Genomic DNA, 14,566 nt, shown 5'->3' on the forward strand with positions numbered 1-14,566 from the left:
CAGAACTAATTTTGCTGCTGGGGTGAATCAGGTTACTGGAGAAGAATAGGCCAGCCTGGAGAGAGTGATGCTAAATAGTTACAGTCATTATACAGTATGACTTACTCCATAATGACCCAAGACCCCCTGTGTGTTGAGTGCTTACCATATACGCCTGGCCCTCTGCTAAGCACCTCACCTGCAGTAGTTCATTTAGTCCTGTCAGAAACATGGAGTTAATGCTGGTTTGCCTACGCCACAGTGTGTGTTATTGTGCCATGTTGGATGGGGCACATTGTATTCATGTCTTAGTTACTGGGGTGCAGTTGTGGTAGTGTGTGACCCTGTGGTATACTATTACTTGGGCTCTTGATCCCATTGTGTTGACAATATGGAGCACCATTGTGTTGTTGCATAGTGTGAGATCCAATTTGACCATATTCTTTTTGGTGGTGGTGATGTATAATATGACTATGTGACTTTTTTGCTTTGTTGTGTGACTTTGTTGTGCAGAATATTTAACTCTCTACTGTTGTGTGGTTGAGACCAGCTAGTAGAATGTATGATTCATTTTGTGTCCTGGTGATGATGTGGGTGTCTAGTGTAGGGTCATGTTGTGTGAAGTCCTGTTGGTGTGGTAAACTGGTTGCATAGTAGTGTGACTGACTGTATATCATTGTATCATTGTTCTGTGTATCTGACCCTATTGTATATCCATGCATACCAGATGTTTGACCCTGTGTGTTGTGGCTTATACTGGAGACTGTTAGGATGTGGCGTGTAACTCTCTGTGGTGAGTGTTCCTTCTTTGTGGTGTCGGGGGTCCATAGTGATGTTTCCCTGTACGGAATGCATGTTCCTGTGACCCCACCGTGCCACTCTGCCCCTTTGCGGGTCTGTGTGTTGTTTGACCTCCGCTGCGGGTGCCCCCGCCCCCGCGGCCCCCGCCGCCCCTCCCTCGTGCCGTCCGCCCGCCCGCGCCGCACGGCGATCGATCGCCATTGATTGTCCCTGACGAGCTGCTCTACTTTCCAGCCAATGTCAGGAGGGGGGATCTCCGCCGCCCTGGCGGTGTCATTTCCACACACTCCCTGGGCTGCTGCCAGTGCGGGCGCCGCCAAGAGCCGGCCTGGATCGCCCGGAGCGGGGACCGGACCGCCCACGCAGGGCAAGGAAGCCCCCGACGGCGCGGCCCGACCGCCGTCCACCCGCCCCTGGGCCCAGGACCCCCGACCCTCTTCTCCGGGTGGGGGGGATGTAGTTGCCACACGAGTTTGGGCACTCAGTCGGGTGCGGCAGTGCGCCTGGGTGGGGGCATGGGGGGCCGTTTCCGGCTGGCGGAGGTGCTGGCGGGCCAACTTTGCTGAGGCCCAAACAGATGCTAATGATTTTCCGGGAGGCGCCGGTTATCTGGCCCCAGCCGCCTGTGTGCGGGGCTGAGCCCGTCACAGACACCTCCTCGTCCTTCCCCCAACACGCGTCAGCCCAGCCAAATGACCACTTGGCCCCGAGTGGACGGTTGGGATCGCGCGCTGCCCCGGGTGCCCCGGGACTGTGGCTGCATGGGAATATTTTGCTCCTTGCCCACCCGGGATGCTCCTGCCTTTTCTGAACACCTCCCCAGAGGTTCCCCCCCCCCCCCACACACACACACGAGCAGGGAAACAGGTTCATGGAAGCCCGTCCCAAGGTCATGCCGACCTATTGCCTGCTGAGTGGGTCACCCTTTCTGAGAGCCATCGGTCGGGAACCCGCAGTCCCCCTCGTCCCCCCTCGCGCAGGGGCCGGAGCCAGTTTCCAGACTCCCCGGTGGAAGTGCTGACGTGGCTCTGGGCAGCTGTCTGGGACCGGGAAGCGGGGCAGATGTCACGCAGCCCAGGGGAGGAGGCGGCTCCGCAGGGAGGGCGGGCAGGGCCTCGGGCCGACGAGACTGCCTCCTCCTCCTCCCCCTTGTGCCTGGCTCTGTCGGTCTGGGGCTGGAGCACAGCCACAGGCCAGGATGACCTGCCTCTCTGTGGCTACAGACAAATACTACAACCTCTCTGAGCCTCTGCCTCCTGTTAGAGGAGAATAACAGCACCTGCTTTAAGTGGGTGTGATCCTCTAGTGAAAACAGAGGTGTGCAGAGCCCCACCCTAGCGCCAGGACACTGTTCCTGTTCAATAAATGTCAGCTATTATTATTGTTGTCGTCTTTACAAGTGGCAACTTTAGTGTATCCCAAAGCAAAACAGTCCTGAGGGTGCCAGCTGGTTTCAGAGGTCATTCCAGCTAGCCTCCTGCCTCACTGCATCTTGCCTTCTGCGTTTCTCATGCCTATCTAGTTTTGTGCCTTCTCACTGCGGTGTGAGCCCCTCTTGGCTCTGCCTGCTGCCACGCTGCCCCCTCCCCCCTTTCCATGTGGTTCCTCCTATCTGGCGGCCACATTGGGTCCCTCACAGCACAGCCCCCTGGGAACAGCAATCGATGGGGCGGAACAGCCTCCCTGACAGATGGACCCACGGAGGCTGGGCTGCTTCAGCAGAGCTCCCTAGGAAACCAGAGACAGGAGCTGAGCCACCATGGCTGCCTCCTAAATAGAAATGGGAGGGGGTGGAGAGATGAGGAGGAGGAAGACAAGCTTGCAACTAGCCCACAGACTGTGTCAGCCCTTTGGGAATGGGCCTGGAGGGGCAGAGCAGCCCTTACCCTTTTCCATAGACCCAGAATCCTCATGCGGGGGAGGGTTCTGTAGAGTTTGCCTGGAGGTGGGAAGTGTGAGTTCCTCTCCTGGGCAGGTGAAGGCTTTGCCAGGCTCCACATCATGGGCACTTTTTCTAACATGCCCAGAGGCTGGTGTGTAGATAGGTGGGCAGGTAGGCAGCTTACCACGTTCCTAAGGCCACAAGGGGCCTTTGAAGCCAGAGTGGCAGACAGGCCTTCTCTACCTGTGGGGGTGGGAGATGATTAGCATTGACCCCTGTATGTGTGGTGATGGGGGATGGAGAATGCCTCCTGCCCCCTTCCAGGCTCCCAGATTAGTCACGGAAGTTTCTCTCAGAGTTTAACCCAGGGTTTCTCAACCTCAGCACTATTGACATTTTGGAGCCATTTAATTCTTTGTCCTGTGCATTGTAAGATGTTTAACAATATCCCTGGTCTCCAGTTTGTCCCCAGACATTGCAAGATGTCCCCATGGAGGTTCTCTAGTTCAGAACCACTGGTCTAAACTCAGGACCAGCCCCATGGAGGGGTAACCAGGACCTTGTGGGGATGTCAAAGATGTCTGCAATAGTGTGGGAGAAGGACCTTCCAAAAGAGCCCTGTCCCCAGCTGTCTCATGTCCAGAAGGGTGGGAGATGCCCCCCCATAGCCCCAACTGCCAGGTTGGAGCAAACCATGCTTGCCTGAGATGGCAAGGCTGTTGGCGTCACTGCTCAGCTGCACCAGGCTTGGTGCCAACACTTTACTGCTGAGGCTACGAGTCATGGGGGTGGGGGAATGGGCATGGTCATGGGGACCAGCCAGGATGGATGATCAGCCTCCTCCCTTTCCTTGGTGCCCTGGCAATGTTTCTGCTGCCTCCCTCTAGGTTGGTGCTGGGCTGGGGGTGGGGCTGGCAGGTCTCAGGAGCCAGTGGAGGGCTACTGCTGGGAGTAGGATTGTGGACACAGGTCCAGCAGTCCCAGCCAGCTGACAGCTGGGCCACCTGAGCACTGAGCTAGGACTGCCCCCTCTAGGATGGTGGAAGGGAAGAAGGCACTGTGGGTTGGCTAAAGGGTGCTGAGTCCCCCAACCCACAGCTCCTGAAAGAAAGGATTGGGGAAGGGGCTCCCTCTGGTCATTTTCTTCCTCTCCCTGCCCAGGCAGGCAGGCAGGGGAGGGAAAGCTCTCTAGTGCACAATCTCCCTGCTGGGAAGTCCCTATGTCTGTCTAACCTACTTCCTTTCTTCCTATAGCATCAACCCTGCACTGGCCTGCATGTTCTGGCTCCAGCAGAAGCAGAGCCCAATATTTCATGCTCTCTGGTCAGGGTGTGCCCTCATTTCTGGGAAGAGAACTCTCATCCCTGGGGAAAATCTCAGTCAGAATATAGGTCAACAGGTTCCTGTGTTGGTGGAAGAATGAGAGTGCCTAAGTGGACAAAGCTGGGAGGATAGAAAGGGGCATTGGCCCCCAGTGACAAACTGACTCAACACACATGGAACCCAGCACCAGCTGGGTGGGGAGGAGGGAATGGCTGGGAGGTGGGCAGTGGCTTTGTAATCAGATATGGGCCTGGCAGTCTACGGTGGCAGCTAGGGGCTGGGGTTTAAAATAGCGCCTTGGCCAGGATCAGGTTCAGGTCACCCACAAGGCAGCATGGCCACCACCACCAGCTCGGGTTTCTTGCTTTCCTGGAAGATTTGGTGGTGGAGGAGGGGGCTACCCAGAGATGGGCTTAAGGAAAGGGGTACAGGTACCGCCACTGTAGCCCCCTGACCAGGCCCTGGCTTATCGCCCTTCTTCCCATGCTCCACCGCCGACATGGGACAGTCTTGCTCCAGCCACATCCTGATAACCTTCTCTCCAGTAAACATTTATTTAATACCAATTGGGGACCAGGCCCTGGACAGTGCATGGAAATGGTTAAGGCCTTACTCCAGGAGTGCATGGAGGGGGAGGGGGATCAGGATGCAGCAGTGACCCTGTCCCTCATATTTCATCGGTGTCCCAATCTCACCCTGAAAGTCCTAGGCATGAGGAAAGCAAGGGGCAGAAAGACCTCTATGGGCTGCAGCAAGAGAGGGGGGTTAGACCTCAGCTAAGCCTTCTACCTGAGAGAATGAAGGTGGCTGCAGTGGGGAGGAGAGAATGTCCTCAAAAGCTAGTGACCATCCTAGAACTTTCCCCTTGGTGGTTCATTCCCACCAGTGTTCCCTGAAGAGAATGATCTGGTGCCCCCCATTTCCCTACTCCCCCATCTCCCACCCTGTTCTGCCCCAGGCTAAGACATCAGGAACAGGTTTGAGAGTTCTTTCTGGTAATTCTGTGTCCTAGTAGAGTGCCTATTTCCTCAGGCCAACCCAAGGAATAGGGATGGGGGTCAGGGAATATGAAAAGGGGGTCCTTTCTTTAGTTTTTCAAGGAAGTATGTAGTTGTTAGTCCTGCCACTTCCCATTATGTTATTAGAAAGGGGGAAGAGTTACTGCCAATAAAAAGTTCTATCTAACCATAGTCCCTCCTGCTCCACTCTCTCTTGCTAGAGTCTCTGGGTCCCTGGGGACAGTGGCAGCCTCTGGGCAGGGCTGGGTTAGGCTAGGGGGAAGTGGGTGACACAGGAGACCAAGCCAGCTCAGGGCCAGATCCCCTCTCTCTTGCTGAAGCAATGGCCAGCCTTCCTGACAGAGGTCACATATATCTGAAAAATCATCCTGTATGTCTTAATGATTTCTCAACAGCCCCTGATTGAAGCATGCCCAATTTAGCCATTCCGTAAGTAACTTTTTATATTTCCTTGGGGAATCATTTCACTTATGAATTTTTTCTGAATCTGCAATCTCGATTAAAAGTTGATGTTGTTTTTTCCTTGTCTCCTTGGCTTCTGAGATGCCTCCCTAGTGAAAAGGGTGGTAGCACTATCAATCCTCTCTCATTAGCCTGTCTGGAGAGTTCTTCCTGGGAGTGGGGGTAGCAGCAAAGCCTGCCCTGTGGTAGCACCTGGCGTGGGGTGGGGGGGTTCCCTAGTGACCTAGGGGAGTGCTGCTCAGAGAGGTGGCAGAACATTGACTCTCTCCTGCCTGCATATACTCCCCCTACCTGCCCCCATATCAGAGTACCCCCTGACAGTATTACATTGGGGGTAGGGATTTTCCAGTCCATTCTACCTTTAGGGTGTCTCCTCACCTGTAGCTCAGGAATCTGAGAAGGGGATGGGCTGAACCCCTTCAAGGGTTCAGCTTAAGAGCACTAAACTGGCTCAAGTCCTCACCCTGTTCCTGTACAGCTACCATAGCCTGGGTAAGTCACTTCCCCTCTCAGAGCCTCAGTTTACTTATCTGCAAACTGGGAATGTGATTGTTAAACAGATTACCTATCAAGCAGGCAGAAAGTTTACTTAGCACAATGCCTCCACAAGGGCAGCCTTTATTATTTCTCCTGTGGGACCCCAGCACCAGGATACCAGGTTGGAAAGATGCTGAGGGTCTTATCCCAGTTCTGAACAGTATCTAGTTATTTTCCTCACACCATTCACTATCTAGTCCTGGTGACCCTTCTTGAAGTGGAGTGGGTGGGACTGGCATAAGTATCTTCAGAGGGGAATAAGGGACTGGTGGGGCTGGACTTGCCCAGCGATTGCCCAAGGAGGCCCACCCAGGGTGCCTGACTCTTTCCCCTAAGAGGCAAAGGTCAGGTGGGGTTGCAGCATGAAGGATGGAAGGCAGACTGGGGTGAGCTCTCAGAATTTAAAGAGAAGAGCCCCCCTCCCACCTCCCTCCTGATTATTGACTTGCTCAGGTGCTGGGACCTCTGGCTCTGACTTCTAACCTTTGACTTGTGGCCTGGGGGTGGGCACTATGAGGGAGAGCGTCAAGACTGGGGGGTGGGGCCCAGGGGACCCAGTGGCAGCTCTGGGAGTTAATGATTTACAAAGGGCCCCTTCCTGAGGCCTCCCTCCTCTTGGGGCCAGCGGGCAACCAGCAACCCGTGACTGCCCAGGCAGATAGACCCGAAACCAGTCCCGCCAGTTCAAAGAGCAGTTCATGTGGGCCCACCCTCAGGCACTGCCTGAGCACCCCATTCTCTGGAGTCCGAAGGGGAGGAGAGAATAGGGCTTGGTGGACATGGTCTTGGGGGCCCGTAGTTTGTTTTTGCATTTTGTTTTCTTATTTGTTTGTTTTTATTGGAGTCCCTAGATTGAGAGAGGCTGAAATCCCAGTGTGAGGAGCATTTATGACCCTGCTCTGTCCTCTAGGGCCGAATTTGTGAGGGGAGGCTTTCTGGAGTTGGAACGGTGAGGCTCTGTGGAAGGCAGAGCACCTCCAGCAAGCCTCCCCTATATCACCACATTCTAGCCTACAGACCTTAGGCAGGGAACTTTTAGAGATAGACTGGCTTCTCCATGCCTAGGGTACCCCTCCCTGGCCTCTAGAACCTCCAAGTTTGAACCTCTGTGCTCTCTCCCTCACCTAAGACATCTCCCCTCAGCAATGTTTGCCCCTCTCTCTTCCTGACCCCGGGGGCCCTGGAGCCACAGCTTTGGCCTTTGGGAGCACTCAGTCCCACTCTCATAAGACAGTTGAACAATGATTATGCCTAAAGAGGCCAAGGGTTACTAGCAGAGGCACAACAACCCCAAGACTTGCCCCCATTCTCTCTCCTGCCTCCACTTACGAACTCAGTTCCCTGTACCTGGCAGATAATGGGGCTGTATCTATGGTTGCCCACAGCATGTATGTAGCTGTGCCTGGGCAAGGGGAAATGTGGAGTGTGTGTGTGTTGGTGGGGGGGTGGGTCAGTGTTTTGCTCTTTCCCAGCCTTTGTCTCCAGAGTCATTTTGTTCTGGGGCTAGAGTTCCCCTTCTGCCCTGCTCCTTTACAGGTCAAGGCCAGGCATGGACCACCAATCTGACTTCTCAGGAATGGGTGAGCCTGGGCCACTTGAGAGACAGACCTGGCTCTTGAATTTTCCCTTTAGTTACACAGCTTTTTTGCCCCTTCAAAGGTCATGGGGATGGGGATGAGGGAGACCTAAGGTCCAGTGGTCAGTATGTGAGGGCTGAGACCCCAAAGGCCATAGTCTGATGCAGTTAAGCTGCATCACAGTCTGATGAATCCACAGTCTGATGCAGTTAAGCTCCTCCCTGCCTCTGCCCTTGTTTGCACCCTCAGACCTGCCCTGGGATTTTGGCTAAGGTCATAGTCCAGTGTGACCTCATTAAAGACTATCCTGTACCCTGCCTCAGCATGCATCGTTCCAAACACCCTTGCTCCCATCCTTTGTGATGCAGGTGAAGGAACTGGGGCCCAAAGAGGGATAGACATTAGACTGGGTTCCAGAGTCACCTTTATTGGAGACCCTAACTCCTATACTCCTCTCCATGCAGCCATTTCCAGTCACTGGAGATTTAATCAGTGATGGACATTAGCTGATAAATGGCAGTCATGGAAAATGCCTCAGACAAGGCATGGATTGAAATCCTGGTTTTGCTACTCTGAAGCATATGTACAGAAAGCGATTAGTATGGGTGCCTAACACAAAGTAAGTGCTCAGAAAGATATTGGCTACAAACATTTTTACTGGTACCTACTTACAGCCAAGCTCCAGGCCCAGGGCAGGTAGGAGACTTTTCCTTACCCTCAAAGAATTTTCATGGGTGGTAGTAAGGAGACAAGTAGTGAGATGAGCAAATAAAAGCTATTTGTGTGCAGTGTGTGGTCACTGTGGCCATAGGAGGGGACAGATGAGGCACCCAAAGCCAGCCACATAGTAGTGCAGTTGCACATACTGCAAAAAGGCACCTAGCAAAGGGAGATAGGTAGGCTGAAAGGCAGTCCATAACCTCCTGCATGGGTTCTTATATCTGCCAAAAGGGGGACCTTTGTCAAATTTGCCCAAAGGTTAGTGTTGGCCTTGTAGATATGACCCAAACTCAGGCTGAGAGTGGCAGTCAGAGAAGGTTCCCAGTGGAGGTGATAGATGCTCTTGGTCTTCAGTGAGGAGTTCATAAGGTGAGCTTGATTAAGGCCCTCTAGGCAGAGAGAACAGTACATGCAAAGCTCTGGAAACCTGAAGGGGGTCTTGGGGTGTTTGAGGAAACCACAGTGTTAGGTGATGTTGGTCAGCAGGGCTCAAGAATTATAGGGAGGAATAGGGCTGGTTAAAGAAGCCAAGGCTGAGAAGAGTAAGGGGCTTGGACTGAGTCCTGTGGGCTCTGAAGAGGTGTGAAGCAGGTGAGCCCCAGGTCAGATGTGTTATGTGAGAAACCTTACTAGGACAGCAAGTCTCAGGGTTAGGGAATAACTTGGTGCCAATCTCACTTCAGTTTCCTCATCTGAAAAAATAAGTATATTACTACTTGGGCTGATATAAGCATTAAATGAGATAATATACCTTAACTTTAGCATAACGCCCTTCTCAGGGTAAGGGCTTCATAAATGACAGCCATGGGTATTATCACCAGGATCCAGGAGAGCATGATCCACGGTCTTGGACTGATGCACTCCTCTTTAGAAGACAGGGCAGGTGGATGCAGGGCCCCTCTCTCCCCGAAAGGTGCTGGAGACTTAAGGAACTTGCCTCCTGAGTTGAAGGCTGATTTATTGGTTGAAAGAATTCAGCAGAAAGTTTAATAACAATGTGAGACTTAAATATTCCTTTTTGGAGGAAGAGAAAGGAGAAGAAATAGTGAACGAGGGTGGCTTCCCTTCTTCTTGGGGAAGGTGGCTGGGGTGCGGATGGTCTCCCCCAAGGGCAGAGACCCCCACTCCATCCTTCCTGGATGTCCCTCACTTGTCTCACTTGTCATCTATGGTGGAGAGTTCTATGTGGATGGCTTGTATATGACATTTCCTATTCATGTTGCATTTTCCATGTGGACAATTCTCTCCCCTTCCTCTCTGGTTCCCACCTGGGTCAGATAGAAGAAGGTCTGTGTCTCCCATCAGTTCTTAATTTTCAGAAGGACAAGACTCCAAGATCCACCGTCTAACCTGGGCCAGCCATTCCTTGGCACAGTAGGTAAAGGAGGACACTTAGTATTTATGCAAGAAAGGAACTGGCTGGGAGGGGGTGTCCACATGTCTAGAAAGGAGTCATTCTGTGTGGCCTGGGATATCAGGAGTGGGAGAGAGACAACACATTCCAGATGAGCTCTGCCCTTTGACACCTCCCCTACCACCTCACCCTGTGGCTGGGTCAAGGTTCTGAGGCCACACATAGAAGGTTTGGAGGGTGGGCACGGGCCACTGGTCTTGGGAGACCCAAGCCCCCACGGTTCTCGCGCGAGCCTTGGAGACAGCCAGGCCACACAGAGGAGAGGAAAGGAAGCGGAGAGGTGGGAGACAGTTTCACTTCTCCCACAGAGGACGCGCCTGTGGCTGGAGGCTGGAGGCGCCCCGGTCGCCACAGTTAACTCCCTCTTATCTGGGCCCCAATCGATCTGAGGCTGTAACGTTTAACCTTAGGCAGACTTCCCCAACTGCCCTGCCCCTCCTGCCTCCTCCGCTAGGATCTGGGGGCTGCGGTTTTCTCTGCCTCGCAGAAGGTCTACCTTGCTGCACAAACCCTCCCCACGAATTCCAGAGAATTGGAGAAAACTTCCACTTTGGGATTATATGCAGTTTGGGAATATATGAGCCAAGGGGCTCGGTCTGTGGGTCCCTGAAGTGGCGAGAAGACATCTGCAGCCTTAGAATTAGCCCACGCTGGGCGAATGGAGGAGGCACTGATGGCGTGAGGGTGAGGATATGAGGGCTTAGGGGCCTGCTCGGGCAGGCCTGAGTTTTCCTTCTCTCTTTCAACCAGATCTGTTGAGCGCTGCTCTGTTCCAGGCACCGTTTCAGGCCTGAGTTCGTATGCCACGGTCTCAGGGCACCACACTGTAGTCGTCTTAGCCCTAGGACTCAGAGCTTCGGCTGGTGCCTGCGTAGGAGACAAAATGTCCTTCCTCGGGTCAGTTTCCTCATCTGTGAAATGGGGATAGGAACCTCCGCCGTTTTCTCCCGGGGAACTAGTGCCCAATGAGTCCAGACAGGTGCTCTGGGAAGGGTGGGGTCTTTGAACAAGCGTCTAGTTCCGGAGACGCGCAGCTGAGTTGGGGTCGCGGCCAAACCCTCCCTCCCGGTCCTCGTAGTTTCTTGCCCCGCTGAAGAGGGGTCAGAGAGAGGGCGGATTTCCCGGAAGGTGCATCTCCAAGCCCAGGCGCTCCTCACAAAAGGAGGGAGGTTCCCCCCCTTTTTTTGTAAAGTTGCGGGGAAAAAGGTGAAGATAGGGCGCGCGGGGGAGCTGAGCCTGGGCCGAGCTCGTCAGGGCGTGGGGAGCTGGGCTCAGCGGCTGCGGCTCTGGCCTCAGAGCTTGCGGCGTCCAAGTGGCCAGAGCTACGCTGGGAGGGAGGCGGCGGGAGGAGGGAGGGGAGCCGAGGTGAGGGGGGAGGGGGAAGGGGGAGGGGGAAGGAGGAGGGAGCGGTGAGTCCGGTCCGGGTTTTGCTGGCAGCACCCGGGCAGCGTTCAGAGCTCCTGCCCGGGCGGGCGCGCGGCGGCGGCGGCAGAGGCGGCGGAGCCTGAGCTGGGCTGTAGAGGCGGCGGCACTGGCGGCAGCAGAGGCGGCGGTGGCGGCGAGAGCAGGCGTCCGAGCCGAGCGAGAAGAGCAGCCGAGCCTCGCCCCCCTAAGCCGGGCCCCGCGTCCCAGCCCTGCCCATCCCGCGCCCAACCATGCGCGCCGCCTGCTGAGTCCGGGCGCCGCACTCTCAGCCCTCCACCCGCCGCGCCGCGCTCCGCTCGGGGGTGATTAGTTGCTTTTTGTTGTTTTTTAATTTGGGCCGCGGGGAGGGGGAGGAGGGGCAGGTGCTGCAGGCTCCCCCCCCTCCCCGCCTCGGGCCAGCCGCGGCGGCGCGACTCCGGCTCCGGACCCGGGCTCGGCGGGAGGCTGGAGCGGAGCGCACCGCGGCGGAGGTGCCCAGAGCGGGGCGCAACTCCCCGCCCCGCCCCTCCCCCTCGGCCTCGCGGCGACGGCGGCGGTGGCTGCTTGGACGACTCGGAGAGCCGGTAGGTGTCGGGCCATGGCCCTCCCCCGACCCCCCCGGAGGCCGGCCCCCTCCCCTTCCCCGCCTACCTCCCTCCTCCCCCGGGGCTCGGTGCGCGGCCGGGGCCGGAGTTCGCTGCAAGTCGGTGGAAAGTTTGGCGGCGCGGGTTCCCCCGAAGTTCAGGTGCGGAGAGCCAGGGACGGGGAAGGAGGGGCCGGTGTTTGGGAGGGGCGGGGGGCGCCCGCAACCTGAGCCTCGGAGCACCGGAGCCTGTGAGACTTAGCGCGGTGATCGCTCGGTGGCCGCTGCTGTACCCAAGCCTCCCCAAGCCGCAGTATGGTCGGTCGCAGATCACTGAGTTCAGACAAAAAGAGGGGTTTTAGGGTCGGGGACGGTGGGTTGGGCGCCGTGGAGTGAGGCTGGGGCTCTTCCTGTGGGGTACCGCCCCCTCCCCAATTACTCGAGCTAGCGGGCTCTGGGGCGGCGGGCGCCCGAGGTCCTCACCTCTCGGTGCTGGGCGGGCGCTCCGCCTGCGGGGGCAGCTGCTTGGAGATCTCTGGCGCGCACTGTCCCCATCAGACCCCACTCTCAGCCCTGTGTTTGGAGGGCGATGGTAACTGCTCTGGGCGCTCTCGACCACGCGTGGGTGAGCAACTCCCTCCTCTTGGAAGAGGTGGCGGCCACTTCTGCATTTCCCCTCCGGCTCTTCGCCCCCACTGCCCGCAGGGTGCCTGGCGGGCTGATCGAGTTTGACCTTTTTTTTTTTTTTTCCGTCAAAGTATCACCACCACCACCACCACCGTGCCCTGCGGCCTCTCTCTCCCTTCCTCGCCAGCCTGGGGGAGTCTTTCGGGCTGTCTCCCGTGCCCCGCGTGGGCCAACAGCGTGAAAAGCCAGGGAAGAAAAATGGGGGGGTTCCTCTAGCTGCGGAGCTGTGGGGCGGCGGAGTAAGGCGGGTGTCCTAGGATCCTGCCTCGCTGCCTTGGTCCCAATTTTACCAATGTAGTTCGGCCTGAGCCCCCCTCCCCTCCGCTTCCGTGGTGCTAGGGGCAGAACCGCTGCGAGAGGAATGTGTTAATTTCTGACTGGGGGAAGTTGTTCTCACCCGGAATGGACTGCTTTCCGGCGGGGAGCACGGGGTGCGCCTGGCTTTGTTTATTTCTAGGATCGGCAGAAAGTGAGTGACCCCAGTTTTTAAACGGGGGGCCATCTCCGGGACCTGTCAGAAGTGCTGAAGCGCCGCCCAGTGAGGGAGCAAGATCTCTTTTTGGTTTCTTCCCCCAAACCCCGGGAACAGGAAGGGGTGCGCAGAGTTGGGCTGGCTCCACGGGCTGCAAGGAGGCACCAGTAGATTTGGGGGGCATCGTAATGACTCATCCGGGAAAACCCACTCCCTCAAGACTCCTGCGATGGGGGTCTGAAGGTTTGGCAGTCGCGCCTTACATTGCCCAAGGACCCTGGGTGGTCTGAGAGTCGCGTTTTCGGATTGGGGGGGCGGATGGGGGACTGGCTGGCCAGCCTCTTGGTCCCCGCCTTTCCCTGCGTCGCGGGCTCTGTTTAGAGCCCTTGGTTTTGTGGTGGGCCCAGCCCCCCGCATTTGCTCAGGAAGCGCTGGGGAGGGGGGCGTGTGTGATCGCTTGGCCCTCGCCCCCGCCGGAGCCGCCCCAGGGCTGCCGGCAAACAGAGTCCCTTTCAAGTTTTCCGCTGGGGCCGCCTGGCGGGGGCTGCGAGCGCGGTCGCTGCGGACTTGTTTGGAGCGCGATTTGAACGCCCGGCGCCACCTCGGTTGCACCGGCCCGCGGGGGTCGGGAGCGTCTGTCCCTGAGATTGGGAGCACTTAAATTAGACGTTTTGGGGAGCCTAGTGGCCTAAGCTTGACCTGATCCCCCACCCGAAAGGCCCCTGGTTCCAACCGCCACTGCAAACCCAGGAACCGGGACCTGAAGTCCCCTCCAAATCCCTTTTTGAGAGCGATGCGGGAGACTCAGGCCGGCGCTACCTACCAGTAACTGCGTAGTGTTGATTTAGCAGTTTTTCTAGATGAGAGTCAAGCTGGAGCTTGAGGGGGTGGGGGGGTGGCGGTGAGATAGCCCGCTCTGCAGCTGTCACCCCCTCCTAGAACGGAAATTGTCCTCTCTCGTTGGGGAGGAGGAGAGGGGGTGACGGTTTGATTTTGCCCTGGAAAGGGGTGGGAACAGCTGAGGGAGGATGGCCTCTGAGTTATTAGTCAGCCCCCGGCTTGGTAGAAGTCCCGTCCCCCGTCCCCCCCCCCCCCCCCGCCCCTTTCCAATCCTGGCAGGAGCAGGGACTCTCCCAGGGAAGCCCCTAGCCAGCCATGCGCCTCCCTCTTCCAATGCTACCTCCCTTTCCAAGGTGGGGGCAGAGGTTCCTCTGCAGAAGACAGACCCTTGGCAGGCTGTCCCTCGGTGCCTTATTTATGTGTGTATTTGGGCCCGGCTGTTTTCCCGGCTCAGCAGGTGACCCTGGCCTGGGCCTCCTATCTCTCCCGCGACAGAGTCTGTTGACTTACCCGAGGGCCAGCGGCCTCGTCTTTATCACGTGAGGCCTGGAATGTCCACCCGGCTGGGCTGGGCTGGGTTGGGTTGGGTGGGGGAGGGGAGGGGAGGATTCCGCATCCAGGGCCCAGGCCAGCACAGGCCTATGTGCCATGGGCTTCCACTGTGACCCTCAACTCTTGCTGCCTCTTTCCAGCTCTTTGCCTGCCTCCTACCTATTTGGCAAGTGTGAAACTGAGGCCCATAGCAGTGTGGGGGCAAGGTTACATCTGGGTAAAGAACCAAGTCTCTGAGGATTAAACACCCCACCTTCTTTAGGACCCCACCTAGTTATTCATGGGAGGGTGTAATGGAAATGAGATTTTCCCTA

General features: G+C 56.7%; 1 protein-coding gene and 1 long non-coding RNA gene across 4 annotated transcripts in view; one reads left to right on the plus strand and one right to left on the minus strand.

Annotated features, from left to right (window-relative positions):
• Window positions 1–9,241: 9,241 nt before the first annotated feature.
• LOC134369675 (uncharacterized) lies at window positions 9,242–13,813 on the minus strand. Its single transcript, XR_010022630.1, has 3 exons — window positions 13,684–13,813; window positions 12,185–12,419; window positions 9,242–12,034 (listed from the first exon to the last, which is right to left on the minus strand). It is a non-coding gene; the product is annotated as an uncharacterized LOC134369675 (long non-coding RNA).
• Window positions 11,166–14,566, plus strand: part of CXXC5 (CXXC finger protein 5) — a 33,859-nt gene continuing 30,458 nt past the window's right edge. The window contains exon 1 of one of the 3 annotated variants that reach the window (XM_063086295.1): window positions 11,166–11,702. The gene's annotated coding sequence lies outside the window, so the exon portion shown is untranslated. Of the gene's footprint in view, window positions 11,703–11,767; window positions 11,864–12,286; window positions 12,327–14,566 lie in introns of those variants that run through there. The other 2 variants (XM_063086296.1, XM_063086297.1) reach the window with 2 other exon arrangements.

This window comes from Cynocephalus volans, chromosome 2 (assembly GCF_027409185.1).
Source record: "Cynocephalus volans isolate mCynVol1 chromosome 2, mCynVol1.pri, whole genome shotgun sequence".
NCBI lineage: Eukaryota > Metazoa > Chordata > Mammalia > Dermoptera > Cynocephalidae > Cynocephalus > Cynocephalus volans.